At 42.8% G+C, this 26,004-nt stretch overlaps 6 non-coding genes and 1 pseudogene across 6 annotated transcripts; 4 read left to right on the top strand and 3 right to left on the bottom strand.

The window, feature by feature from the left end:
• Window positions 1-3,692: 3,692 nt before the first annotated feature.
• On the top strand, window positions 3,693-3,765 carry TRNAK-UUU (transfer RNA lysine (anticodon UUU)). The gene has a single exon. It is a non-coding gene; the product is annotated as a tRNA-Lys (tRNA).
• A 1,801-nt stretch (window positions 3,766-5,566) lies between these two features.
• On the bottom strand, window positions 5,567-5,639 carry TRNAM-CAU (transfer RNA methionine (anticodon CAU)). The gene has a single exon. It is a non-coding gene; the product is annotated as a tRNA-Met (tRNA).
• A 4,931-nt stretch (window positions 5,640-10,570) lies between these two features.
• On the bottom strand, window positions 10,571-10,643 carry TRNAM-CAU (transfer RNA methionine (anticodon CAU)). Its single transcript has one exon. It is a non-coding gene; the product is annotated as a tRNA-Met (tRNA).
• An 860-nt stretch (window positions 10,644-11,503) lies between these two features.
• TRNAL-AAG (transfer RNA leucine (anticodon AAG)) lies at window positions 11,504-11,585 on the top strand. Its single transcript has one exon. It is a non-coding gene; the product is annotated as a tRNA-Leu (tRNA).
• A 3,673-nt stretch (window positions 11,586-15,258) lies between these two features.
• TRNAQ-CUG (transfer RNA glutamine (anticodon CUG)) lies at window positions 15,259-15,330 on the top strand. The gene has a single exon. It is a non-coding gene; the product is annotated as a tRNA-Gln (tRNA).
• Window positions 15,331-15,811: 481 nt separating this feature from the next.
• TRNAL-CAA (transfer RNA leucine (anticodon CAA)) lies at window positions 15,812-15,928 on the bottom strand. Its single transcript has 2 exons — window positions 15,891-15,928; window positions 15,812-15,857 (listed from the first exon to the last, which is right to left on the bottom strand). It is a non-coding gene; the product is annotated as a tRNA-Leu (tRNA).
• A 686-nt stretch (window positions 15,929-16,614) lies between these two features.
• On the top strand, window positions 16,615-17,033 carry LOC102992575 (FAU ubiquitin-like and ribosomal protein S30; annotated as a pseudogene).
• The last annotated feature ends 8,971 nt before the right edge of the window (window positions 17,034-26,004 follow it).

Raw genomic sequence — 26,004 nt, forward strand, 5'->3', positions numbered from 1 at the left:
TGAGCAGACCATTAACGGCGCATGGGCCAAGAGGAGTAAGATTAAGATGAAGCTGCAGATGAAAAAAGAGTTACCTTGTGTGGTAGCTAGTCTCCCAAAACTGACCCCAGTGTAGCAGGTCTCTCAGTAATCACACCTTTGTGTAGCACATTCCCACAGTGAATCTTGGCTGACCAAGTAGAATTTCATTGAAGTGACACTTTGCCAGTTCCAGGCCTGCCTGAGTCGTAAGAACCCTGGCAGCTTCTGACCGGGTTTCTTGGAATGCTCGATCTGGGAAGCTCCCTCTCAGAACCCAGTCACTATACTGTGAGAAGTCCAAGCCACATGGGAAGGTCACCGCGAGGCACTCTGGACAACAGCCTCAACAGAGCTCCTAGCAGGTCACATACACTAACTGCCACCACCAGTCACGTGAGCAAGCCATCTTGGAGAGCTCAGCCCAATCAAGTCCTCAGAGGTCTGGAGTTCTTGCTGACACCACACGGAGCCAAATTGCCCAGGTGAGCCCAGTGAACCCACAGAATCAAGAGAGAGATAACAAAATGGTTTTCTATTGCTATCATAGCAACCTTAGTGGCTTTAAAAAACACAAATTTATTATCCTAGAATTTTTCAGGTCAGAAGTGACGGGTATGGTCTCACCATGCTGAAAGCAAGGTATTCGCAGCCTGCATGCCTTTCTGGAGGCTCTAGGGGAGAATCTGTTTCCCGCTTCACACTGTTTATAGAGTTTGTTTCTTTGTAGTTGTATGGCTGAAGTCTCTGTTTTCTGCTGGCTTGAGCTAATGGCCACTCCTGGCTTCCAAAGACCGCTACATTCCTTGGTTCTTCAAAGCCATGAATGATGGGTCAAGTCCTCAAATCACAACCCTTTACCTACCCTTCTGCTTCCTCTGCCACTTTTGAGGACTCTTGTGATTAGGATCATCTCCCCATCTCATGGTCCTCAATCTTAATCACATCTGTGGAGTCCCTTTTACCGTGTAAGGTAACATTCACAGTTTCCAGGGATTAGAGAATCTTTTGGAATGTCCATTATCCTGCGTACCACAAGCCACTGCGCTTTGGAATTCTCTGTTACGTATTAGTAGATAATGAGAACACACTGCGAGCTGTATCTTCAATGACTTTGAACTTTACCTCAAAGGCTTTGGAAAGACAAAGAAGTGCCCTTCTGAACAGAAAGGCCAGTGTAACTGGTATTTTTTGCAAGCTTGTCCTGACTGTATTGCAGAAGTGGGGCCTCAGCCAGCACACAGAGTGCCTTTGTGCAAATTATGTAATAACGACTCATATTGGTGGATGAATAACAGAAAGGCAACCCTCGGGGCTGATAAAGTACAAAAAAAGGAAAATGCCACCTCTATCCAAGGCTCATGGCTTGACTCTCAGAACTCAGGTCAGACTTCAGCTCCTATTTACCTTCTCCACAAGTGTCTTGTATAGGGCACCTGTGTATGACAGCCCTCTGTAGACAAACAATGGGAGACAAGCAAGGTTAGGAGCCCAGAAACCAGATTGGAGGCCACTGCGGTAGCAGAGGAAAGACACGGAAGGAGGTTGAGGAGAAAGAAAAAGTAAAACAGTGGTAGCAATCTGGTATGGAATAAAGGAGATTGATTCAGGAAGTACCAAGGAGGTAGAATTCACAGGACTTGGAAGCTGGTAGAATGTGAGTAAAAGAGAGGAAGGGATTAAAAAGGATGCAAATGTGATGATGCTATTCACCTTCTGTTGGAGGAGAAGCAGGTCCTCGTCAAGGTGATACTTTTCTTACGGAGAAGTGGGATTTGAAAACCAGGGAGAAAACAATGAGAATGACAGACCTTGAGTCTGGTGCCTTAACACAGTTGTTCATGGAGATGAAGAAATGCTATTGCATGCTAAAATGTTTTGAAGCCCTCAAGGTCAGCAAGACTGGATGGAGTTGAATGAAACGAAGGCTACAGAGCTGATGAGGATATTTTAATGAGAATCTTCTCATACTTGAAGAGAATTGACTCAGAATTTAGAGATCTCAGAAACTGAGGAGGATGGGGATAGGAGAATGGGGAGAAAAACAAGAGAAAAGGTATCCCCTTCCTCCTCACGTCTTTACTTCCCTCTTTCCACAACTTAGATTTCATGATTAATTGCCGGCATTACTAGCTTGTATAACCTTCATCTCCTGGGCCCCACTCCCATTTGACCCTAGGTAAATCAAACACACCACCACTTTCCCCAAACCTGAATCTGAATAGCTGAATGGATAGAGCATACCTCCAACTGTGCTCCTCCATTTAACCCACTCTAAACCAAACCTTTATCCCCTCTAACTCCACTGAAACTCCATTGTTGAGTCTCAGCAACCTCCATCCTGCAAAATTCTGTGGTCAATTCTCAGTCTTCAATTTGCTCAACTTCTCAGTAACACTTGGCTCAGCTGATACTCCCTCTTTATGGAAACACATTCACTTGATTTACCTTGCCCCCCACCTCCATCGGTATTGTCCCAAGATATCTGCACTCAAGCACCTCAGGCCTTCTTTAAGTTCTCTGAAAGTATTCTGCTTTTTTGCTCTTCCTAAAATGCTGGAGCCGTGTTTTTGTCTTATCTATTACTATGAAGCTGTTGGGTCTCAGTTTAAACATCATGTCCTGGGAAAAGTCTTCTCTTACCCTCTGGAAGAGGTCACCTCCCCTTTATAATCCACTGTCTTGGAGATATGGGGTGGGGGACACCTATAGCTTGCATACGTTTATCTTACTTTTCTACCTCTATGCTCCCCTTATCCCTACTTAAGTCTATTAACATTTTGCATTTTATCTTATTACAGTGAAGTTGTGTAGACCACCTCAAATCTATTTTGAATAATGGCATGAATAAATACATAATTAGAAATGTACTACGTACCATTGTGGTAAACCCAACCTTTGAGGAAGAAATTTCTGTTGCAGGATTTAAGGGAGGAAAGTGGATGAGAGATTAAGTAATTTGTCTAAGGTGGCACAGCCAACCAATTAAATATGATGTTCTAATTCATCTATTTTATAATAAAAATAATAATGATGATAACACCTAACTTTCATTGAACTGTTAGCATGTCCCATACACTATTCCAAAAGTTTACTTGTATTATCTCATTTAATTTGGAAACTCTGGTCATGAGATTATACTTGTTTGTTTCTCTACACACCTCAGTAATCTGTACTTTTTCCTAAGAGCATTTATCACAATGGCTGTTTAAACATTTATGGTGTAATTCATTGTTTAAAAGGCTGACTCTCCCTTCTAAAGGGTAAACTCCATGAAGGCTGAGGTGGTGGCTTTCCACTGTTGTAAACCAGGGGCAAAGCAGAGCTCCTTGCTCAGAATAAGTTCTCAAAACCTAGTTGTTAAGAGCTTTTCCTGCTAGGCATTCTTAAGGTCTGCGGGGAGACTGGAACACAAATTGTGAAGATGAAGGACAAGACGGTCCAGGTGATTACATCTCTAGTAACATAAAACTTTTAGAAGTAATTGTTTATATTACTCAAATGTGAGCGTTATCTTTTTCTTATGACCTGGGGGCAGAAGTAGTTGTGAGCCATATTCAAAGAGGCAAGAATAGAATTAGGAATAAAGAAAAGGAACATGAACAGAATTGGAACTTTGTCCATGTACTTTTCTTCACATTAGGATATATAGGAAAGAGATTGCAACAGCTGAAGCCCGGGTAGCTCAGTCGGTAGAGCATCAGACTTTTAATCTGAGGGTCCAGGGTTCAAGTCCCTGTTCGGGCGTCCCTGTTTGCTTTTACCCTCCAGTTATGACTCCACCCTTGCAAAGCATGCATCTCTTTACACGGTACGTGTAAGTGACTCAGGCAAACGCAAACGCCGAGGTGAATAGACGGGACCTTTACTGTAAGATGAAGGGAGTTAGCATTTAAGGAGAGCCTTAGAGTACATGGCTTTGTACCAGAATCAAATAATTTCCTAAGAGTGAAGTAAGAGTTGGTAAATGAGTGGCTGAGGAGGCTCTTCTGGACAACAAAGTTCCATAAAGGTAACAAGAATATCTAACCAATGATAATGTAACCTTATTTAGAAATACACTATGACCAGAATTCCATCTCTTCCCACGGGCAGCCAACCCACAGCTTGGCTTGGCTTGGCTTTTTGGTGGTGAATGCACCAGACCATCATTGCCTAATACCGTAGTCATTAATATTTTATTACTTCCTTACTCTGATTATAGGTTCACAGAGCAATCTTCTAATGCTCTTTGCTTTCCACTATAGAGTTTATTTTACAAGGGAAAGAATATGCTGATCTACCATCCGTATGACTATAATATGTTCATACTCTGGCTTGGAATGTCTCTGACATTTGGTTATTGCAAGTCAATCCTGTAAGCCTGAAAAAATCTGGGTGAATTAAAAAATAGTTTCTGATTCTACAAAGAGGAGGAACAGATTCAGAATAGTGGCTCCAACAAGAACCAAGATTCTCTAAGGAACTGCCTGAACAGCCAGACAATCCAGCTCTTTGGCCTCTCTACAATCCTTAACTGCAGCTCTTAAACTGTAGCAGATGTAGGCTCCTGGAATCAGAGGCTGAGGGTCTAGAAGACACTGTTAAGATGTTCCCTAGTATATGCCTTTTTCATTCTACACCAGAATGAACTGTTGAGAGAACTATCCTGAAATACAGGTCCAGATATTCAGCAGGAGCAGCCTAAGTATTGCCCTCTCTTTTTCCAGCACGGAGTGGGCCAGAGAAGTATGCCTGCAGGATGAACTTCAGTAGGTGTAACTCCTGTGGGGATTACTGTAAAAGTCCAAATTTGAGATGTTGATCGCCTGGAGTAATATAGTGGTAGGGAATATGGCAAAAAAAAACCCAAAAGAAAAACAAAGTAACGTTTAATATGCTAATTAATTCACTGACTTATTTGACAAGTGTTTATTGTTTGTCAGATACTGTGCTAGGCACTGGAAATACAGGAGTAGATAAAACAGACATACTTCTTAGGACACTAGCCACTGAATTTAAGCCCCACCCCCATCCAGTATGACCGCAGGTAGATTTAACTAATTACATCTGCAAAGACTCTATTTCCAAATAAGGTCGCACTCTGAGGTTCTGGGTGGGTATACATTTTTGTGGAACAATATTCAGTGTAGTACAGATGGGAAACCAGTTAGGACCAGATTAGATAGGGAGGCCAGGGCAAGGAGATGGAATGTATATATGAAGAGGAAACAAGAAGACTTACTGAGAAAACTGAATGTCAGATTTTCATATATCTGTCCATTTTTTTCCCCAATAAATTAGATTGCGCCAATAGGATACTGCTCCAAGAAGAAATAGCAATCAGAGGAACTTGGACAAGAGGTTGTCCACTTGAAGGAGATGACGATAACAAGTCATTATACGTAAACAACATGTTTCTATATTTTTGCACCTACCAATCAGGAGGAAGAAAGCTTAGCCTTAAGCTCTTTGCCCAGCACACAACTGGCCCAGTCTCTACGAGGCAGACTTTTGCCAGACGAAGGCGGCAACTATTTGATGGAGGGCGAGGGCAAAAAGCAGACCTTGCCCCCTCTGAGGTTCGAACTCAGGACCTTCAGATTATGAGACTGACGCGCTGCCTACTGCGCTAAGGAGGCAGACGGCCAATAGTCCTCATCAAATATCTTTAACACTGGAATTTACCTTGCTTAAACTTCGGTCCTGCTCTTTAGTCCCTTTACCTTAAAATCTGAAAATGAAATGCTCTCCTGCAATGTCTTAAAAGTGCAACAACTTCTACAACCTGAATCCCATGAGGAAAGTCGTTGTCGATGCCACTGTCTTTGCTCCCCTCGTTCTGAACTGATGACCCTCACCTCTCACAACAGAAGGAGAGTTTCCTTAACCTCTTGCCCAGATACCTGCACTTAACCTACGCCGGCGTCCATCCCTGTGGTCTCTAGGGAAGAAGAAAACGGCCCGCTTCCTCTCTCACTCGCCCTCTCTCCTTCCATACCCGATTCTTCTCATCAGTACTTTAAACACGTTAAAGTGTTTACTATCTTAAATAACAAAACACTTCCTTTGACTCGGCGCCCTGTCTCAGACTGTCGCTCTATTTCGTTTATACCCCTTCGCAGGCAAATTTCCCATAAAGCGGTCTGTCCTCATTTTAAGAAAACACCTCCCCAAGTCCCATCAGTTTCTCCACAGACTACAATCTTCCCCGACCACTGCTCCGTCCCGAAGAAGTCCAAAGGGGGTTCCTGGACATATGGGACTTGATGCTTTAAAGAATAAGTTGTCCTTGGTGCAAACTCTTGGGAATCTGCTGGTATGAGAGAGCTGTAGTTACAGAAACAGGAACAGGTGAAAAGCTTGGTTTACCCAGTCTCTTGGTTTGCCCCGGGAATGTCTCGGGAAAGCCCCACCTCCTGGGAAACCTTTTCCTGGGCTGAGAAAAGTCAGGGTTTCAGAGATGGGTTGCGGACGGCTGGGCAAAGCACCAAAAAAACCCCTATGACAGCTTTATCTCCTCTGACCCCCCAACCCCCGCCCCTAGAGGGCTGAGAGGAACACTGATTTTATTGCCAAATGGAGGCGGCACATATTATTCGACTTCTGTAGTTGCAATCTCTGTTTTTCCCCTCGCCGCTGATGAGGGCAACCGGAATTTTTGGTTCGCAATAACGGGCAGTCCAGTGTTGCATCCCTCTGAGTGCTGTAACTTAAATATGCGAAATAGGTGTTTTGTAGTTGTGAACGTTAACAGTTTGGCCCTGCCCGTAGATTAACTGTTGTGCTTTTTATCGAAATAATGTTAGCTTAATTTTTAACATTGTGGATATTTCGACCATATTTCCTGAGTCTAGATAATGAAAATGAGAACAAACGACTACCATGTGAATGCCAGCATGACCCAGACCTCACCGAAAAAGCCTAAATGGCAGATGGAAGAACACATATAACTGGATTAGGGAGGTAAATTACCAAAACAGAGTACTGCACAATATGTAGAAAAGGATTTGGATTTGGGCATAGTGGAGAAGGAGGTGTGACAGTACAAGGGGAGACTGAATCTCCCAAGTCTGGGTTAAGACGGGCGAGAACTTTCGAATCAGAGGTTTTTCTTCGTCTCTAAATGACACCAATGCTCAGTCAAAAGTAGTGTTGGGTATAATACTTGAAAAGAACTCGCATTCTCGATTTCCTGATTCAAAGGTTGCATCCCGAGGGCAAACAAAAAGGGAAATTTCGATACCATGTATTGGTCTCTTGTACTGTGAAGCCCATTCTGTCGGATGACCTTGTTCTCTACAATATAACAACTTCAAATGATGTGTCAAGTTAGGCAACCAGAAAATGTTTCCCCTAGCTCCTACGACTTCAATTTGAAACATGGTGTCGAAAAATCGTCTTCTTGATTTGTATGTAGATTTAATAAAACCACTAGATACATAAAACAGAAGACTGTTGATATTTTGTTCAAATACAAACTAGGCCGTGCTCATCTATCTGCACATTTGGCAACAGTGCAAATGTAAATTTTGGCAAATTCCATTTAGCCTTACCAAAGAAAATAAAAAGATCTTATCTGCGAAATGTCCTGCACTCCTTGTACACATACTTTGCTTTAAAAGATTGTGGTTTGCTTACTCATGATGTTGAGGCTTTCATGGTTTATTGAGGTTTATGGTCAGTTTTTATTTTCTTCAAAATGTGCAGAAGCACTTACTGAGATTTTTTTACTTCTCAGAAATGGAATGAGATAGCCTCTTTAGGCATGTGCCTACAAGGGGGCTATCACTGTTGCTGGCCATAGAAAATACTTTAAAATATTGGCCTTCTGTAAAATCTTTATTTTCAAAGTGTGGGGTAAAAAGAACGTCCTTATCTAATTTGGAAATACTCTGAGGATGGGAATGGAGAAAAGTACTATGGTAAAACAGAAATGTATATATGCTCTTTCTCCAATATTGTTTGATGTTATGTAGATTGGGACAAAAACTCATACACTAAAAAAATGATTTATTTGGGGGAAAATATGACTGCTTCAGAACAAAATAATAACAACAACAACAACAACAATAATAATAATACCAGAAAGGGACAGCCAAGTAGTCAAGTTCCACAGGACTTTCTTAACTTATTTGCTGAAAGTATAACTTATTTGGAATCCAAGTTTTATTTCACAAGTTTAAATTACTGCTGTGCTTTTTATAAAGATGAGAACTGGGCAAGGAGCAGGTTTGGGGGATGGGTAGGAAATCAAGAGATCTTTGAACATGTTAAGTTTGCGATGCCTTTTAGACATTCAGTGGAGATGTCAGTCATGTAATTTGATCTGCTCAATGGAGAGATGGGGTTGAAAGTTTAAGTCTGGGACTTCTCAGGGTATAGATGGTATTTAAAGTCAGGTGATCAGGTGAGCTCAGGTAGGGAGAGGGTGTATGTAGGGAATACATGAGGACTCAGGTCAGGACCCTAGAGAACTCCAAAATTTAGAGACTGGGAAGAGGAGGAAATAAAGAAGGAACTACATTTAAGTGGAAAAACAAACGAACAGACAAACAAACAAAAAAACCAAGAAAGGCAGGGACAGATGAGAGACAGACAGGCTCAGAGGTTATGGCTAGGAGTGCAGAGTACAGACTTCATCCTTGCAGCAATATAAAGTCACTGGGGATTTTAAGCAGAGAGGAACAACATGGTCAGAGATGATTTCAAAAAGATTATGTTGGTTTCATGTAAAGAATGTGTCAGCGTGAGGCAAGAGATGATAGGAAAACACAAATTAGGTTACTGTGTAGCCATGCAGACTTGGCCTACTGACTATGTGGCAGTGTTGGGGAATGGTACAGAGACTGGGAACATTTGGAAAGAAGCAGAAGACTTGGGCCCAGACTCTTCCTGGGGACCTAGAGAGGAAGAGGTGTCAAAATAATTCATTTTTCTCAGTAGGGCATTGCCTTAATAAACCCTTTACTTGGAAAGGCAGCAATAAAGCAGAATAAGAAAGGGCACTTTGAATCTTTTGAGAATTCTCTGGAAAGCATGGAGTGTTTGCTCTGTTCTTGATCTGCCTTGTGGATACCTGAGGGTACTGCCGCCAGTTCTGATCAGCAGGCAAGCCGTGAGTGATCAGACAAAAAAAGGAGAATCTTGGGAGGAAGTGACCTTCCCCACAACAGTCAACATGAGATAACTGGATATGCGCAGAGGGATTCCCAAAACTTGTTCAGCTGATTGCATTCAGATCTGATCTTCTGAGGGTGCTGTTAAAAATTCAGATTTTCAGTCTGCCATGTCCCACTCAAACACAGTAAGCTCCATGAGATCAGGAGCAATTTCTGTTGTGTACAGTGTGGTATCCCTATAGCCCCTATGTATCAGTCAAGGTCCAGCTCAGAAACAACACCAGGTATTTCAACTGAGAACACTGTGGTAACCCCGTCTCCTTCTGGTTCTTCATATTGACAGAACCTAAGAGAAAGCCAACTGGCAAAGTTTTAGGTATGTAATTTGCAGATGGCCAGAGCCAACATCACAGAAGAGGGTGAATTTGAAGCTGAGAGAGAATGGATTAATAGTAAGGACACAGCTTTGAACAGTGCTTGGCACATAGTAGGAAATATGTGCCAAGCACTGTTGAAATATCTGTTCAATACCTCCCACTCAACAAGCTGAGATGTTAAGAGCTGGATATTAAATATCAATCTTGCTTTTTTTTAAATTAATTTTTATTGGAGTATAGTTACTTTAAAATGTTATGTTAGTTCCTGCTGTACAGCAAGGTGACTCAGCTATACATATACATATATTCTCTCTTTTTTGGATTTCCTTCCCCTTTAGGTCACCACAGAGCATTGAGTAGAGTTCCCTGTGCTGTACAGTAGGTTCTCATTAGTTACCTATTTTATACATAGTAGTGTATATATACCAATCCCAAGCTCCCAGTTCATCCCACCCTCCCTTCCCCCCTTGGTATCTATACGTTTGTTCTCTGTGTCTTTATTTCTGCTTTGATTCTTGCTTGTTTTTATTTGAGTCAGGTGCTTATCCTGTCTCTCTAAATATCACTTCTTCTTTCTTCGTTTCCTGTTTCTCTTGTTACTCTTTCCTGTATTTTGCAGTTTGGATGACCTAGAGACCCAGTCAAGAACACTGGAAGCAGGAAAAGAAGTCCAGTGCAAAGAGACTGAGGGGGGGAAATGTTTTTTCTTTTTCATGTAGGATGGCGTTTGTGATCTGGTGGTAATTCCAGAAGAATGGCAAAAGATAATCAATAATTAATAGAAATGTTTTGCACATCATACTACACCTTCCACATCCCCAGTGTAACCCTCCATCCCCTTCTCCCTCTCAACCAGTAAGTTTCTTGATCTTAATGTTTTTGTAACAAGTCAGTCTAACAATCTCCTAGCTCTATCTACAATTGGTATAAAAAGACTTGGAGTATTTAATCTTACTGAAAATTACTATTTTGTATCTGAACATTACACGGTTCTGTTAAACAAAAAAATTCCCGTTTAGTTTCATCAAAGCAATTTCCTCCGATTTTTTTTTTTAAACACAAAAAAGCTTTTGCTGCCCCCTCTGAGGTTCGAACTCAGGACCTTCAGATTATGAGACTGACGCGCTGCCTACTGCGCTAAGGAGGCAACTGTCTGCGATTTTTACCCGACACATCTACCAACTTTATTAAAAGAATCATTTGAGAATTCTCTGAATCACAGTGCTTCAAAGGAAGGCGGAACCATGGTTTAATTCGCGTCTAAAATATTCGAAGTTTGGATGGCAAAGCCACACAGAACAAGGTAAGGGCCCGACTACCGGCCCAGCCCCGTTTCCCCTGCAAACTTTCCTGCGAAGACTTTAGGGGCGGTGAGGGCAACTGAGTGCGGACTTTGCAGAAGTTCTGTTCGGTATGACCGGGGCCTGTGGAGATGGGCAACCTTCTGAAAGGCAAACAAGACTTAAATAACAAGGACCGCACTCTTTGCCTCCCTCGTGAGGTTCCCTGGAGGAGCTTGGTCTCCTGAGATGGATGAAGGAAGGCGAGGAAGGGAGGGGGCCTCAAGATTCTTTCCTCATTTCTCCTTGGCAGCTCCCGGGCTCAAACCAAACGCCCAGACTTGCTCACTCCTGAAGTCCGGGGACTTACTCCCTGAAGTCCAAGTGGATCTGGAACCCACAGCATCCACTGGAACTGTCAGTCTGCGTGACTCCTTTTTCCTATGCTGATTACAGACGGGGCAGGAGCCTCCTCCCGCGCCACCTGCGCCGTCGCCTTTCACGGTGAACCTGGGAGCCATGAGAAAGCAAAGTGTCAGGGGTCAGGGGGTTCCCGGGTTGTGCTGGGAGTGGAGAGGGGAACGCTGGAGGAAGGGCCCGCGGAGACAGCTCAGAGTGGCGGGGGCACGGGTGGGGTGGGGTGGGGTGGGGTGGGGTGGAGATAAATGACCTGAAACGGGAGCAGTTTGGGTCAGATGACATGCATGTAAAATAGTCGCCCGCAGGAGGTAGCGTGGCCGAGCGGTCTAAGGCGCTGGATTAAGGCTCCAGTCTCTTCGGGGGCGTGGGTTCGAATCCCACCGCTGCCAACGTTCTTTTGCACCTCACCGTTGTCTGAGTAGGTACTCTTTCATGTCCAATATACACGGTTCTCACAGGCTCCAAGTTCAGGCAGGTTCCTCTCCTACCACTTCTGCTTTTCCCAGAGGCCAGAGATAACACCCATATGCACTGTCCCCCAAAACAGTGTTCATCACATGATAGGCCTACAACTGATTATTGCAATTAACAAAAAGTTAATGAGCATCTACTGTGCGTGGTACTTACTCCATTATTGTAGTTTCATCACCCAATAGTTTCCAACAGAAAAGAAAAGAAATCAGCGCCTACTGTGTGTTACCTACTAGGTACTTAGGCCCCGTAGATACAGCAGTTCTTACTTATTACCTTATTCAATAAATGGTGGACCAGTGAGTAGCTGTCAGTCTCCCTGAATCCACTTGCAACTGGAGACAGGTCCTGCCCGGCCGCGGTTCTCAGCATCCCCGAAGCCTTCTCATTTCACATTTTGAATCCTAATTATGCTCATCTGAGCTGTGGCGACTCTACGCAAGGCGTCTCGCCTTGCCACTCAACTGCCTCTCAGGTCACACGGTCTAGAGGCGCTTCCCCCCTCACTGCGCGCGTCTCTGCGTCTTCCGTTGGGCGCCCTCAGTCTCTGCTCCAAGCAATTCTCCCTGCCCTCAAAGCTTCTTATCCTCGACACCTCAGCAAGGTAGTTGCTCTCTCCTGGAAGCCTCCCTTGATCTCTCCCTCCAGAATTACAATCAGGCACCGAGGATCTGGAAGGGAACAAAGGAGAGGGTCCCTGCCCTGGTGCAGTGTAGAGAAGACAAGCATTAGACGCATAATGGCCCCAAGATGATACAATTTCTACGGTAAAGAATGCAACTGAACTATGAATGACATTGTAGATGTATAGTTACCAAGATAAAGGACAGTACAACAGTACAATGTATAGAAGAACACACTTCAACGTTTCCAGTTATAACAGTGTCAGAGGATAGGGAAGGGGGAGATTATAAATTCTACTTTAGGCACTTTTGTTTGAGTTGTTAGGATGAGTAGACATTTATTTCATAAGTCGAATAAGTGAATTCACGAGTCCACAAATGAATTGTTTAAAAAAATCCCAGTCTGATAAATACTGCGAAAGAGAAATGGAACGTGCTGGGGAGCCTGTAGCAGGCCTCAGCTAAGCCATCCCTTCTTTGGCAGGCTTTCCTCATTGCTCCCTGCCCTTAATTGGGTATTCCTGTTGATATGCATTGGCCATGCTCTGTTATCACTTATTTTAGCATTTACCATAACTTTGGGAAATTTTTGTGTAATCATCTGCTTTTCCCCATGCGTCATAAGCTTTGTCAGATATAGAACCATATTTCTCTCACTTCCCCACATTACGAAAACTAAATAGATATTTGTAGTAAGTATCAGTGATAAATATATAAATACATGAAAGAATATCTTTCTAATTGTGAAATGAGCAAGGTACACAGAGCTGAGGATCCAGGAAGGCCTTGAGGTCTTCAGTTTGAGGTAGGGTCATGTGTTCTGAAGCCCCATTTCTACAGGACACTCCAGCTAAACTTGGTTCTTGACTCTGATTACACCACACTGACTTGCTCTTTCTGGATTCAGCTCTGCTACCAGGTTACTGCAAATCATTCTTGCGCAGATTGCCAGGGATCAGATTGCTTTTGGATTGTGGGTCCCAGTCATCTCTTCCCCCAGTCATCCCCCTCATCAGTCTTTGTTTGCATTCACCTTGCAATATTTATGAACTAACCATGAGCAATTCCAAGGGAAAAGTGTAGCCTTCTGAACTCCAAACTCACAAATAAATAAACCAACCCACGGCCATCTGTACTATCTTCCAGCTCTATACTCCCTACCCTTTCCTGGGATATAGATGTGCTAAGACTGAAAAACATTCATTTATACCCCTTCTGCCTTGCCTATCCTCAGAGAGCAGTTTAAAGCTTATAATTGAATAGTGGGCTTTTGAGGTTCTGGTGTAATTTTAAAACCAATGGACATTTTTCTTTAAGAAATAAGCTTGTGGCTCATGGAATAAAAAGTGTGCCACCTATACTGGGGAAGAAAGGCTTGGTCCATTATTCAGCTGGATCTGAGATAACTTAGACCATATTTTAAGGCTAGGAGACTCAAGAAGATAGAACGGAGAGTTTACGTGCATGGAGGGAAGGAATAGACACTTGGGAGAACTCTATAGTGACCTGGCCAAAAGTCTTTCAATTTCATTGCTTCCCTCTCCACCTTCCAAAAGATATATGCACTTCAACCCATATTTATTGAGTAGCTATTTCTTGACAGGCACCTTGCTTGGATGGAGTTACAACAAAAGGATGAAAGCCAGAAAATGATTCAGGGATTCCTAAGCAATTCAGCCTTGGGAGACTATCAGAGGCACATGAAGAATGACTGGCCAGTAATTAATATTTAGACTGACTATAGTAGTAATTTATACCTGAGTATTTCTTCCAGTGATGCTACATGTATGATCTCTTTATTATAAGTTGTTCTTAATAGTTACTAGGTAAATAATCATGCTATGTTAATAAAGTTAAAGTTTAGAGAAATAAATGACTATACCCAGCACTATGACGTCCTCTCTTGGCCATCCACACTCGAGGACACATTTGTGTGGCCATATGAACACTGGAATGTCCACCTGGGAGCTAGGACCTGGAAAGGAACCCCTCACCCCCGCAAAAAGCAACAATCATGTCCTTTAGACTTGTCAGATTTAGCCTATGGAGAGAAGGAAAAAGAAACATTCAAAAAAGTCCAGCGCTGGGCTACCTGATTATTTATTCACTCGTTCGTTCATTCATGCATGCATTCATTCATTCAACCTTTCATCTAGGCGTTCATACAACTAGCCGTTGATTAAGCGTCTACTATGTACCAGACCTTAGGGTGTCAGAGGAATGAGAACTGGTCCTGCACTTAAGGCATCTCGGAGAGGGAGGGCAGATTTTAAAATGGCAAGCCCATCATTACAGCTAAGCAGGAAGCACCAAGAAACTCCAAGTTGCTCTGGAGGCGTCTGCAAGTATCCTAGAATGAATAAGCGAAGCTGTAGAAAAAAGATGTCAATGTTTTTCTCCCTTTTGAACGGCAAGATTAAAATCCAATTTGCCTTTGTGTGGGTCGGAAATGAAGGCAAAATCAAAACCTCCAGAGGTATCCATCTTCTTGGATCAGGATCCTGCCCTGACCCTGACATCAAGGGATAGAAATCTGGGAAGCAGGCTCAGTGGAAACAATCAGTGAAAGTCCCCCTCCCACCCACCTCCCATACTTGCTTTTGGCTTCTCCATCGCCCTTCGGCTGAAAGAGCAGAGATTTTCCATCCCTCCAAAAAACGCCCCCGTAAATGAAAACAAACAATCAATTAGGGAGAAGAGGCAGAGCTTTCGGTTAAAGTGGCACATTTCATTTTAAATTGTTTTCTATACATCTCTCTCATCAAAAAATTTTTTTAAATTAAAAAGCACAAGGATAAAATAATTTTAAATGAAGTACAATGTATAAAAATTTTGAATCACTATGTTGTATACCCGAAACGAATATAGTATTGTAAATCAACTATACCTCAATTGAAAAAAAAATAATAATAGAAAGCACAAGGAAAGAGATATCAGATGGACAGTGTAGAGCCGCATACACAAAGGAGGTTCCATGGTGTAATGGTTAGCACTCTGGACTCTGAATCCAGCGATCCGAGTTCAAATCTCGGTGGAACCTTTCCTACTCTTTTCACATCCCAATCCTGTAACAAAGTGAACCACGCTGCTTTCACGTCCCCATCCTGTAACAGAGTGAACCACGCTGCTTTCAATTTCCGCACTATTAGTGTTTGATGGGTTCGGGCAGTGAGAAAGGACTTGAGACTACGGTCCCAATGGCCCGTGAGCTCAGGAGCAGCGTATAATCACCGAGTCTTTGTACACGTCTTTCTGTTCCCAGCAGACTCATTTTTCTCCCAGGACTCCCCAGGGTTAACGAGCGTTTAGTAAAAGCGCCTTTAATGAACAAACCAGAGTGCAGAGCAAAACATGATCCGTGATAAGTAGCAACTAAAACGGAAAAGAAAGAGTCTTTCTTTTCCCAATTGAGGGTCCGTCGTTAGGACTGTAAAAGGGAAAGTAGAGAGAAGAATGAATGGAAACAAAAAATGGCTGAGAAAGTGGTAGCGGTTGCGTTTAGAGGGGGAGGAAAAACAGTCTGTCAGAAGTGGGATTCGAACCCACGCCCCCATTCGGGGACCAGAAACCTCTCTACGAAGGAAGCTTTAACGACTTTAGCTTGAGTCTGGCGCCTTAGACCACTCGGCCATCCTGACAGCCCGACAGCACTTTCCCAAATGAGTAAAATCTGCAATTGTGCTGAAAGTGCACTCACCATGAGCTGTTAAATTCTTTTGCAGTCTACGGTTTATCCGAAAAAGTGGGAATGTAAATCCTTAAAAATTAACTGAACCTTCTTTCTCAGTAGAGCCAGCAACTTTGACTGAACTCGCGAGGCTTTCCTCTCAGTCCGGGGTATAATTTGGCATTTATCTCCTCTCCCTTCTTTCTGCCTTTCCCTGCAAGCCCCGGGGCACTGAGGCTCAAGGATCCTAACAACCCGGAACCGACCCCCGACTGGACAAGAGAGAACTCCCTTTATTCATTCCCAGAAAGGACACAGAGCGCGGGCTCTGTTCCCGAGAAGGTGCCTGGCAAACCAACCGAATTGGCGGGAGCTCAGCGGGGAAGAAGTGAGCGAGCCAGTGTAGACCTGGGGAGAAAACCGACGAGTTAGTATAGACCAGAAAGGGGCATGGTGAGTGGGGTTTAGGGGCCTAGAGCATGAAGACTGGATGTGGATGTGAGTTGCTGAAAGTAGTAACCAAAAAGAAAAAAAGTTGATGAAGTGGAATTCATCAAAACTAAAAACTTCTGTTCATCAAAAAACGCCATTAAAGCTCTTTCTTCACGACTCCATCTTCGCGGTAGCGGCAGTGGTGCCCACGGTTCAGTGGCCGACATGCAGTTCTGTGTCTTCGCCCAGGAGCTACACACCCTCGAGGTGACGGGCCAGGAGACAGTCGCCCAAATCAAGGCTCATGTAGCTTCCCTGGAGGGCATCGCTCAAGTCGTGCTCCTGGCAGGAGCATCCTCATCCTAGAGGATAAGGCAACCGTGGGTCAGTGTGGGGTGGAGACTCTGAGCACTCTGGAAGTAGCCAGCCACGTGCTTAGAGGTGAAGTCCATGGTTCCCTGGCCGGTGCTGGGAAAGTAAGAGGTCAGACTCCCAAGGTGGCCAAACAGGAGAAAAAGAAGATGGACCGGGCCAAGAGGTGTATGCAGTACAACTAGGGCTTTGTAAATATTGTGCTCACCTTTGGCACGAAGAAGGGCCCCAATACCAACTCTCAAGTCCTTTGTAATCCTGGCTTTCTCTAGTAACGTCACTTAGCCCAATCAAACAACTACAACAACAACAACAAACACCATTAAAAATGTGTACAGGAAAGGCCCTGTGAGAACAGAGAGAAGGTGCTGTCTGCACGTCAAGGAGAGAGGCTTCAGGAGAAACCACCCCTGCTGACACCTTGACCTAGGACTTCCAGTCTCCAGAAAATATACCGAAAAAATTAATTTGTGTTGTTTGAGCCACACAGCCTGGTGATTTGTTTTGGCAGCCAGAGCAGACTAATACAAGCGTCTTCCATGGTGGCTGAGGACTCTTAAGAGTCCAAGGCAGAAGATGTCAGTCCTCTTGTAGGCCAGGCCCAGCATCAGTGTAGAATCATTCTGCCATCCTCTCTTGGTCAGAGCATTCTAGGCAAGTCCAGATTCAAGGGAATAATAGGCTGTACCTCTCAATGATGCATGTCACACGCATATGGAGAGGAAAGAAACTGATGGTGACCATGCTGGAGGTAGCTACCATCCCTGCCCCCACCTAGCCCCAGTGGCCTGTAAACTTCATAAGGGCAGGAAGCAGAGGGTATTTACCAGGCACCCTCCGCTCATATCAAAGTGCTGGTATTCAACGAAATCCCCCAAACCCTTGTTGTTTGAAAGAATGGGTCAGATTAGCTTTTCCCCCCACTGTCTCCAAAGATTTTATCCTCAGGAAATGGAAGACAGTTAAATGTCGGTAAGCTAATTGCCAATTCAAAAAGAAATAATATTCAGGGAATTCCCTGGCAGTCCAGTGGTTAGGACTTGGTGCTTTCACTGCTGGGGCCCAGTTTGATCCCTGGTCTTGGAATTAAGATCCTGCAAGTTGCACGGTGCAGCCAAGAAAAAAAAAAAATTTAACGACTAAAGATCATCACATTTTTCAGTGACAGCATACCTGAGTATGCCTTGAATGCTTCTATCCTGTATCATGTCTTAGATTGCTCTTTAATCTAGGACTCTTTACACTGGTCACTAAAGTAATAACCTACACCAGGGAAAGTTGTTATGAGAATTAAACGAACTCAGCAATACTGGTATCTGATTTTTTAAAAAAAGTTGTCTAGCAGAGACCTGGGTCAGATAGAGAGGCCACTTACTGTAGTGGTTAGAGCTTAGACTCTGGAGCCAGTCTACCTGGATTCTAGTCTTGGCTCTGTCATTCACTGACTCTGTGACCTTAGACAATTTAGTTAACAATTTCCCCAGCCATAAAATAGAGATCATGATACTAGCACTACCTTGTAGGATCTAGAAGGATTTTGTGCTTTAATAAACAGAGCCCAGTATATACTAGCTTCTAAATAGGTACTTATTAAATGAAACATCCATCTCTCCTTCTCCATCAACCTGAAAGAATAAGTGGAAGAATATGTGCAAATCAATTATTCTTAAAAGTTTCCTGATTTTTTCCCCCTCCTCTTTATTCTCAGTCCTCCTTTAGATCCATAGTAGTCCATTCTGAGAGTTTGCCCTATGGGTTCTGTTTCAGTGGGGTTGCTGGGAGATGGTCAGAAAACTACAAAGCCACACCTGTTCAGAAGGAGATCTCTTCCCAAAGTGCAAGCAAATTCCTCTCCTTTATCAGATGTCTTACTCTCTCTCTCTGTTTCCTGCTCACTTCATGACTGCACACCTCTTAATTTCTTTGTTTTAAGATGACTCTCTCCTCCTTGCCTGTTTCAGCTTCATTCTCCATAGAAATAGCTGAGAATGGCACTGAGTATCCTGATTTTTTTGCTGCTTACCTGCCCATTCCTGTGTTTCTCTTAGCTCTTACCCCACTAATGTCCTGTTGTGTCACTATTGCAATAGCCCCCAAATCGGTCCTCCTGGTTGGTATTGCCTTTACTATGGCTTGCACCATCAATATGTCACTCCTATGCTCACAAAGCTTCAATGGAATCTCCCTCCTATAAGCGTTCAGGACGCAGAGTCTGTCCTCCACAAGCAATTTTATTGCCATTGCTTGGTTTTCATGAATTTATCTAGCCAAATTTATCAGTACTGCCTGTCCAAATTTTCTTCCACGTAGTCACTCATAAACTTATTCCAAAACAGATTCTCTCACAGCTTGTCAATATCCTCCCAATAGTTTATTTATTAATGTTCTTATGGGTGCCACAAAGGATTTGAGGTAGTTGAAAAGAGTATTAACCATACAATAAAGTATTAGAGTTTTAAACTTTGAAAGAAAAAAAATGTCAGAGAGCATATGCCTTGAGTTCTTTGCTTGTAACCCTTTGTATTCTCTCTTAGCTCTCTATAACTACCCCTCCTTTTTTGTAACTTTTAAATTATCTGTACTGTATTTTCTGCTAACAAAATAATGTGTGCTTTTAGTAAAAATAAAATGTGTATTGCAGAAATGTATAACCTAAAAAGTAGGGAATTCCCTGGTGGTCCATTGGTTAGGACTCCCTAAGATTCCACAGGCCGCATGGTGCAGCCCCCCCCAAAAAAACCTAGACAGTAAAAAAGTCACTCATAATCTATCCTCTCCTCCCAGTCTTTCCAGCACACCACACACTTATTAGTTTTGTTTATATTCCTCTGGTATTGTTTCAGTATTTACATTAGTATATTATTATTTTACAAAAAATTAATTTATTCTACATAATGTACTGCAAATTGTTTTAACATGACAACATAAGTTGGATATCATTTCACATCAGTATACACACTTTTTAAAATGACATATAATGACAATAACATTGTAGCATGTACCATACTTTTTAAATTAATTTTTTTGACAATTTTTTTCTTTGCTGTTTTCTTTATAACAACTTTGCATCTCACTCCTTGTTTTTCTCACATAGTCTCAACTAGACCAAAACCTAGATTTGAATAGTAAATATATTTTAAAATAGCAAGATAAATGCTGTCTTAGAATGGAAAATTTCAGAGGATGTGGAATGAACAGACCACTATCTCAAAATGAGATACCTCATGCTTTTTTACTGTTAAAAGAAATTTCAGACCTTATTTATAAATGAGCCAATATTCCTCAAAATCAAAAAGTAAATTTCTGAAACAAAAGTCATTCTTCTGATCAAGCAAAACCATTTTAAAAGTTTAAAATTTAAAACAGAATATCCATTTCTCTGTGCAGAAAAAAGTGATTTAAATACTTGAGAATTCATTTGTGTCCTTATTTCTTAATTTAGTTTGTTTTGCATAATTAAGGCATGCACATGGTATAAACTTCAAAAGGTAGAAAAGATCCACCCACTTTTCACCCCAAAGCAGAAAGGCCTCCATGTTACTGGGAGTCTTTTGATCACTTCTCTCCAGGGTTCTTTAATTGTGGATGTAGTGATACATCCCCCCTGCATCGTGTCCCCTGCATCGGCAGGCGGACTCTCAACCACTGTGCCACCAGGGAAGCCCAGTTCTAATATTTTTATGAAGGTTTTATCATCCTGCGTTCTTGGTATTTGTGTAGTCAGGAATTTGGCCTCATCTAAAGAGACGTCTGGCCTTTGTCTTCTTCTGGGAGGTAACCTCTAAACACTAGGAATTTCCCTAGTGATAGGAGTATTATTGCTGGTGGTCCCCTCAGAATACAACGGAGAGTTTAGCTCATGAGATGACTCAGCATGGGGCATACACATACTTCTCAGGTCTGTTTCATAGGGACTTTTGGCTTTTGACTGAGGGAAGATGTTGGAAAATGAAGGAGAGAGGGAAAGGATGAGGGCCAAGGAGGGTTTGGCCCTGGCCATGTTTCACATGATGTCTAGGACAGCATCGTTCCCTCTCACCATATTTGAATCAAAGTGCTGGGCTGACCAAACATAGCCCTGACCAAGTGGGACTATTTTTAAGTTACGCTCGTAAATGAAAAGCTATTGTGGAGTAGAAGAACCTTCTGAATAGGACACCCTTCAAAGACACAGTGATGATTTGCCTTGATTTATCTGGGATACTTCCTATTTCCACCTGTTGTCTCTGTATAATTATTAAGAGCACCCACTGTCTATCTCAAAGGTGTTCAAGTTTGGACAATGAATTAAATGGCCACCATTTTTAAAAAGAGGGTTCAGTTATTTGGGACAAGTGACATTTTGTCCTTTCTCCATCCTGTCTGGATTATGAAACTCCAGCAGCCATCTTGGACTATGACATGATCTTGAGAGTTAGGTACCATGCCCAAGAATGATGGAGCAGAAAAACATCAAGTGACTAAACCACTAAGGATGATGAATCTGCCATACTAGCCCTGAATTGCCTTCTTCTGGTCTTCTTTTACATGAGGGAGATAAAAACCCTTTTTTGGGCTTTCCTATCATATGCAGGAGAACCTAATTGTAAAGGATATAGGGCCCAAGTGACTAAACAGTCAGAATAGGGGAAGGTGATGCAGCAGATCTTGTGGATGTTTCGCCAGCATCCAGTCTAGTCCACTGCATAGTACCCAGGAGGTCTGCAGAGTTTTGACTTCAAGGATGGGTCTTGGCTGGCATTGACCTGTGAGTATCATCTTAGCCCCCTTGCCACATTAATTGGTTCAGGGATGGGTAGTAAAAGCCAAATGTAAGCCAAGCAGCACATAGTGTTCCTTTGTCACTGGTGATTAGTCCTTTAAGTGTAAAACACAGAGCTTTGTTTGACTGGAAAAAGACAAGACATGGAAGTTGTGATGTGCAGAAAATTTAAAAAACTTTTTATTCTGAGATTATTGTAGATTCACATATAGTTGTAAGAATAATAGAAACCCAGTATACTCTTCACCTAATCTCCAATGTTACTATCTTACATAAGCATAGTCCACTATCATAATCAGGAAACTGACATTGGTATCATCCACCAACCTTATTCAGATTCCACTTGTTTTTATATGCACTTGTGTGTGTGTGTATGTGTACATAGTTCTATGAAGTTTCATCATGTGTAGATATCACATGTGATTAACACCACAGTTAAGATACAGAACTGTTCCATCACAAGGATCCCTTTTATAGTCACAGACACCTCCTTTCCCCCTTCTCAATAAACCATACACCACTACTCTGTTCTCTATATCTATCATTTTGGCACTTCAAGAATGCTATGAATGGAATCATACAGAATATAACATTTCGAGACTGACCTTCTTGACTCAGTATAATTCCCTTGAGATCCATCCAAGTTGTGTATTTCAATAGTTCATTCCTTTTCATTGCTGAAAAGTATTCCATGATATGGAATGTGCCACAATTTGTTTAACCACTCATTATTGAAGACTGTTTCCAAGTTTGGCTATTATGAATAATGCTTTATGCAAACTTTTGGTGTGAATGTTAAGTTTTCATTTCTCTGGGTTAAACGTCCAATGACATATAGATTTGAGACTCAAAACTGCAGCAGCCATTTGGCTACCTCATCAGAGAAACTTCCTCTGACCACCACCCAATATAAAATAATGCCCCAATCAGGGTTTCCCTGGTGGCACAGTGGTTGAGAGTCCGCCTGCCGACGCAGGGGACACGGGTTCGTGCCCCAGTCCGGGAAGATCCCACATGCCCCGGAGCGGCTAGGCCCGTGAGCCATGGCCACTGAGCCTGCGCGTCCGGAGCCTGTGCTCCGCAATGGGAGAGGCCACAACAGTGAGAGGCCTGCATACCGCAAAAAAAAAAAAAAGGCTCGATCCTCCATATCCTGATTCATTTTTCTTCATGGATCTTTCATACTACGTACTTTTTTCTTGGCTTGCCTGTTGTCCATATTTCTCCCTAGAAAGCAAATCCATGAGCCCAGGAACTTTGTTTTGTTCCCTGCCCTGCTGTATCCTGGAGCCTAAAAGAGAGCCATGGTACACCCTCAACAAACACTTAAATGAATGAATGAATGGATGGATGAATGAATGAATGAATAAATCTCAGACATCTTTCCATATTAGTATATATAGATCTAACTCATTCTTTTTGGTCCCTGCATAGTATTCCACTGTATGCCTAAATAGTATTTTCATTAACTTGTCCCCTATTGAAGCATATTTATATTGGTTCCAGCATTTTACAAATGCAAACAATGCTATAATGACAATCCTTATACAATCATCTTTTTAAAAAAAAAATAAATTTATTTACTTTTGGCTGCATTGGGTCTTTGTTGCTGCACACAGGCTTTCTCTAGTTGTGGCCAGCAGGGGCTACTCTTCCTTGCGGTGCGCAGGCTTTTCATTGCGGTGACTTCTCTTGTTGTGGAGCACGGGCTCTAGGCACGCGGGCTTCAGTAGCTGTGGTGTGTGGGCTCAGTAGCTGTGGCTCGCGGGCTCTAGAGCACAGGCTCAGTAGTTGTGGCGCACGGGCTTAGTTGCTCCGTGGCAACTAAGATGTGGGATCTTCCCGGACCAGGGCTGGAACCCATGTCCCCTGCATTGGCAGGCGGATTTTTAACCACTGTGCCACCAGGGAAGTCCAATCAATCATCTTTGTACAGATGGGAAAGAAGAGGAGTAGATGGTTCAAAGAGTATGTGCATTAAAATTGTTTTTTTGTTTTGCAGTATGCGGGCCTCTCACTGTTGTGGCCTCTCCCATTGCGGAGCACAGGCTCCGGACGCGCAGGCTCAGCGGCCATGGCTCACGGGCCTAGCTGCTCCGCGGCATGTGGGATCTTCCCAGACTGGGGCACGAACCTGCGTCCCCTGCATCAGCAGGCGGATGCTCAACCACTGCACCACCAGGGAAGCCCTAAAATTGTTTTTTTTAAGCTATTACTAAGTTGCTCTCAACAATGTTCTCCAAATTTACCCTCTCATGGTATACTGGAATGCCTATTTCCTCATGTTCTCACCAATACTGAGTATTGTTGAGCTTTTTAGTCTTTACTCATTTCATAACTTAAAAGCAACATCACATTAATTTATTAATAGTGAGTTAAACTTCTTTCCACATGTTTATTAACAACTTGTTCTTTTCCCCTGTGAAAGGAGGCAGGACCTGTGGGACCCTCCCTGGTACAAACCCTTCCTGTGTCCATAGACTTCATTCAGCCTCCTTGAGCTTCCCTGAGTTCTAAAGTTGAATCTAAAGATTCAAACAGGGCATCCCTGGTGGCGCAGTGGTTGAGAATCTGCCTGCCGATGCAGGGGACACGGGTTCGTGCCCCGATCCGGAAAGATCCCACATGCCGCGGAGCAGCTGGGTCCGTGAGCCATGGCCGCTAAGCCTGCGCGTCCGGAGCCTGTGCTCAGCGACGGGAGAGGCCACAGCAGTGAGAGGCCCGCGTACCGCAAAAAAATAAATAAATAAAGATTCAAACAGTTGCTAATCAGGGAAGGGAGGGAATGAAGGAGGAAAGGAAGAGCAGTCATGAAACAATAGTGCACCCTTGGGGAAGGGTCCTGGTTCCTCCTCAAGGAATATACATGACAACATCTTTTGAGTTCTTCTGCCAGAACTAACGTCCTCACCCAGGTGGAGGATGGTAACCTCAAGCTGAACAGAAGATTTTTGGAGCACTGCCTGCCCTGTTACCTCGACACCAATCAATCAGAAGAAAGTCACACACCCTGCAGGCCTCACCCCAAATTTTTCCTATTAAAAACTTCTCCTCCAAAACCACTAGGGAGTTTAGGGGTTTTGAGCACGAGCCACCCATTCTCCTTGCTTGGTCCTGCAATATAAACCTTTCTCTGCTCCAAACACTGACATTTTGGTTTGTTTAGCCTCACTGTTCATCGGGCACAGGAACTTGGGTTTGAGAACAAGATTTGGGTTTACTTCTCGGTTCCCAGTCTATTCTATTGATCTATCAGCTTATTCTTACTTTAATTATTGTAGCCTTGTGTTTTTCCTATTTTTTATTTTTATATTTCCAGATTAACTTTAGCATCACTTGGTAAAGACAGATAAAAGAGGAGAGAGTGGAAGCAGAAATATCTTAGGCCTTATCAGGTTCTACTCAGTTTGGTGCCTGGAAGAAGAATGGTCCAAGGAGAAAGGGGTCAACAGTGTCAAATGCCTCAGGAACATTAAGATAAAGGCTGAAGAGTATCCTCTGGATTTAGCCAATACTAACAGAAATTACTGGCATCCTGAGGGCAGATAGGTTGTGTTGATAGGGAATTTATTTTTAAATACGTGGGAATTTATTTTAAAATAAAACACTTTATTAATAAAAATTGTATTTATTAGTTAGGTTTAGTTTCCGTTGCATATGCAGACAATCCAAATAAGTGGCTTAAACAGGACAGTTGCTTTAGTCTCTCTTACATATATAATTAGATGCAGGCACTCTGCAGTGAATAAGGACCCAGGCTTCTTTACCTTTTACTGTATCATCTTAGTACAGGCTTCCATCCTCAAGATTGTCTCATGTTCCAGGACAGCTGGTCAACCTCCTACCATCATGTGCACATTCCAGGCTGGGGGAATTAGGAAGGGGGAATGTTAAAAGGGTATACTTTCCAGCTGAGTAGTCTTCCTTTAAGAAGCTTTCTCAGAATGACCACCCAAAACCTTCCACATAGATATCACTAGCCACCCACAATCTCAGGGCCATGTTGAAGCGTGAAAGAAGCGCTAGGTGAGTTGGTGTTCCTGAGCACATCCATAACCAGCTGGACAAGATTTCATACAGCAGAGCTGCCTTCATGAATATACCACAGAATTGGCAGTAAAGGCACCTGGGAAGTATCTTTCAGCTGGGCATATTGCTACCTGGAATAAAACTTAAGGAAGGAGTGGAGATTGGCTATAAAGTAGTCAATGACAGTCCCTTCCATGTTGTGTTAAGGTTGAAAAGCACTTATTAAAATAAATAGCTGTACCAGAAGTCCCAAACTGGAGGTGAGGAGGTCAATTTCATCTTGCAGAGATGATTTTTACAATTTTTAGTTAGTTTCCAACACTTGAAAGTCAATCAATTTCACATAAATCTCTAGATTTCTGCCTTCTCTTGAAAATCAAAAATTTGGCAATATGCTGGGCTCACATTCTCAATGAGAAGTAGCTGCCTCATCTGTCCTCCAGTTATTTGCT

Source organism: Physeter macrocephalus, chromosome 18 (assembly GCF_002837175.3).
Source record: "Physeter macrocephalus isolate SW-GA chromosome 18, ASM283717v5, whole genome shotgun sequence".
Taxonomy (NCBI): Eukaryota; Metazoa; Chordata; class Mammalia; order Artiodactyla; family Physeteridae; genus Physeter; species Physeter macrocephalus.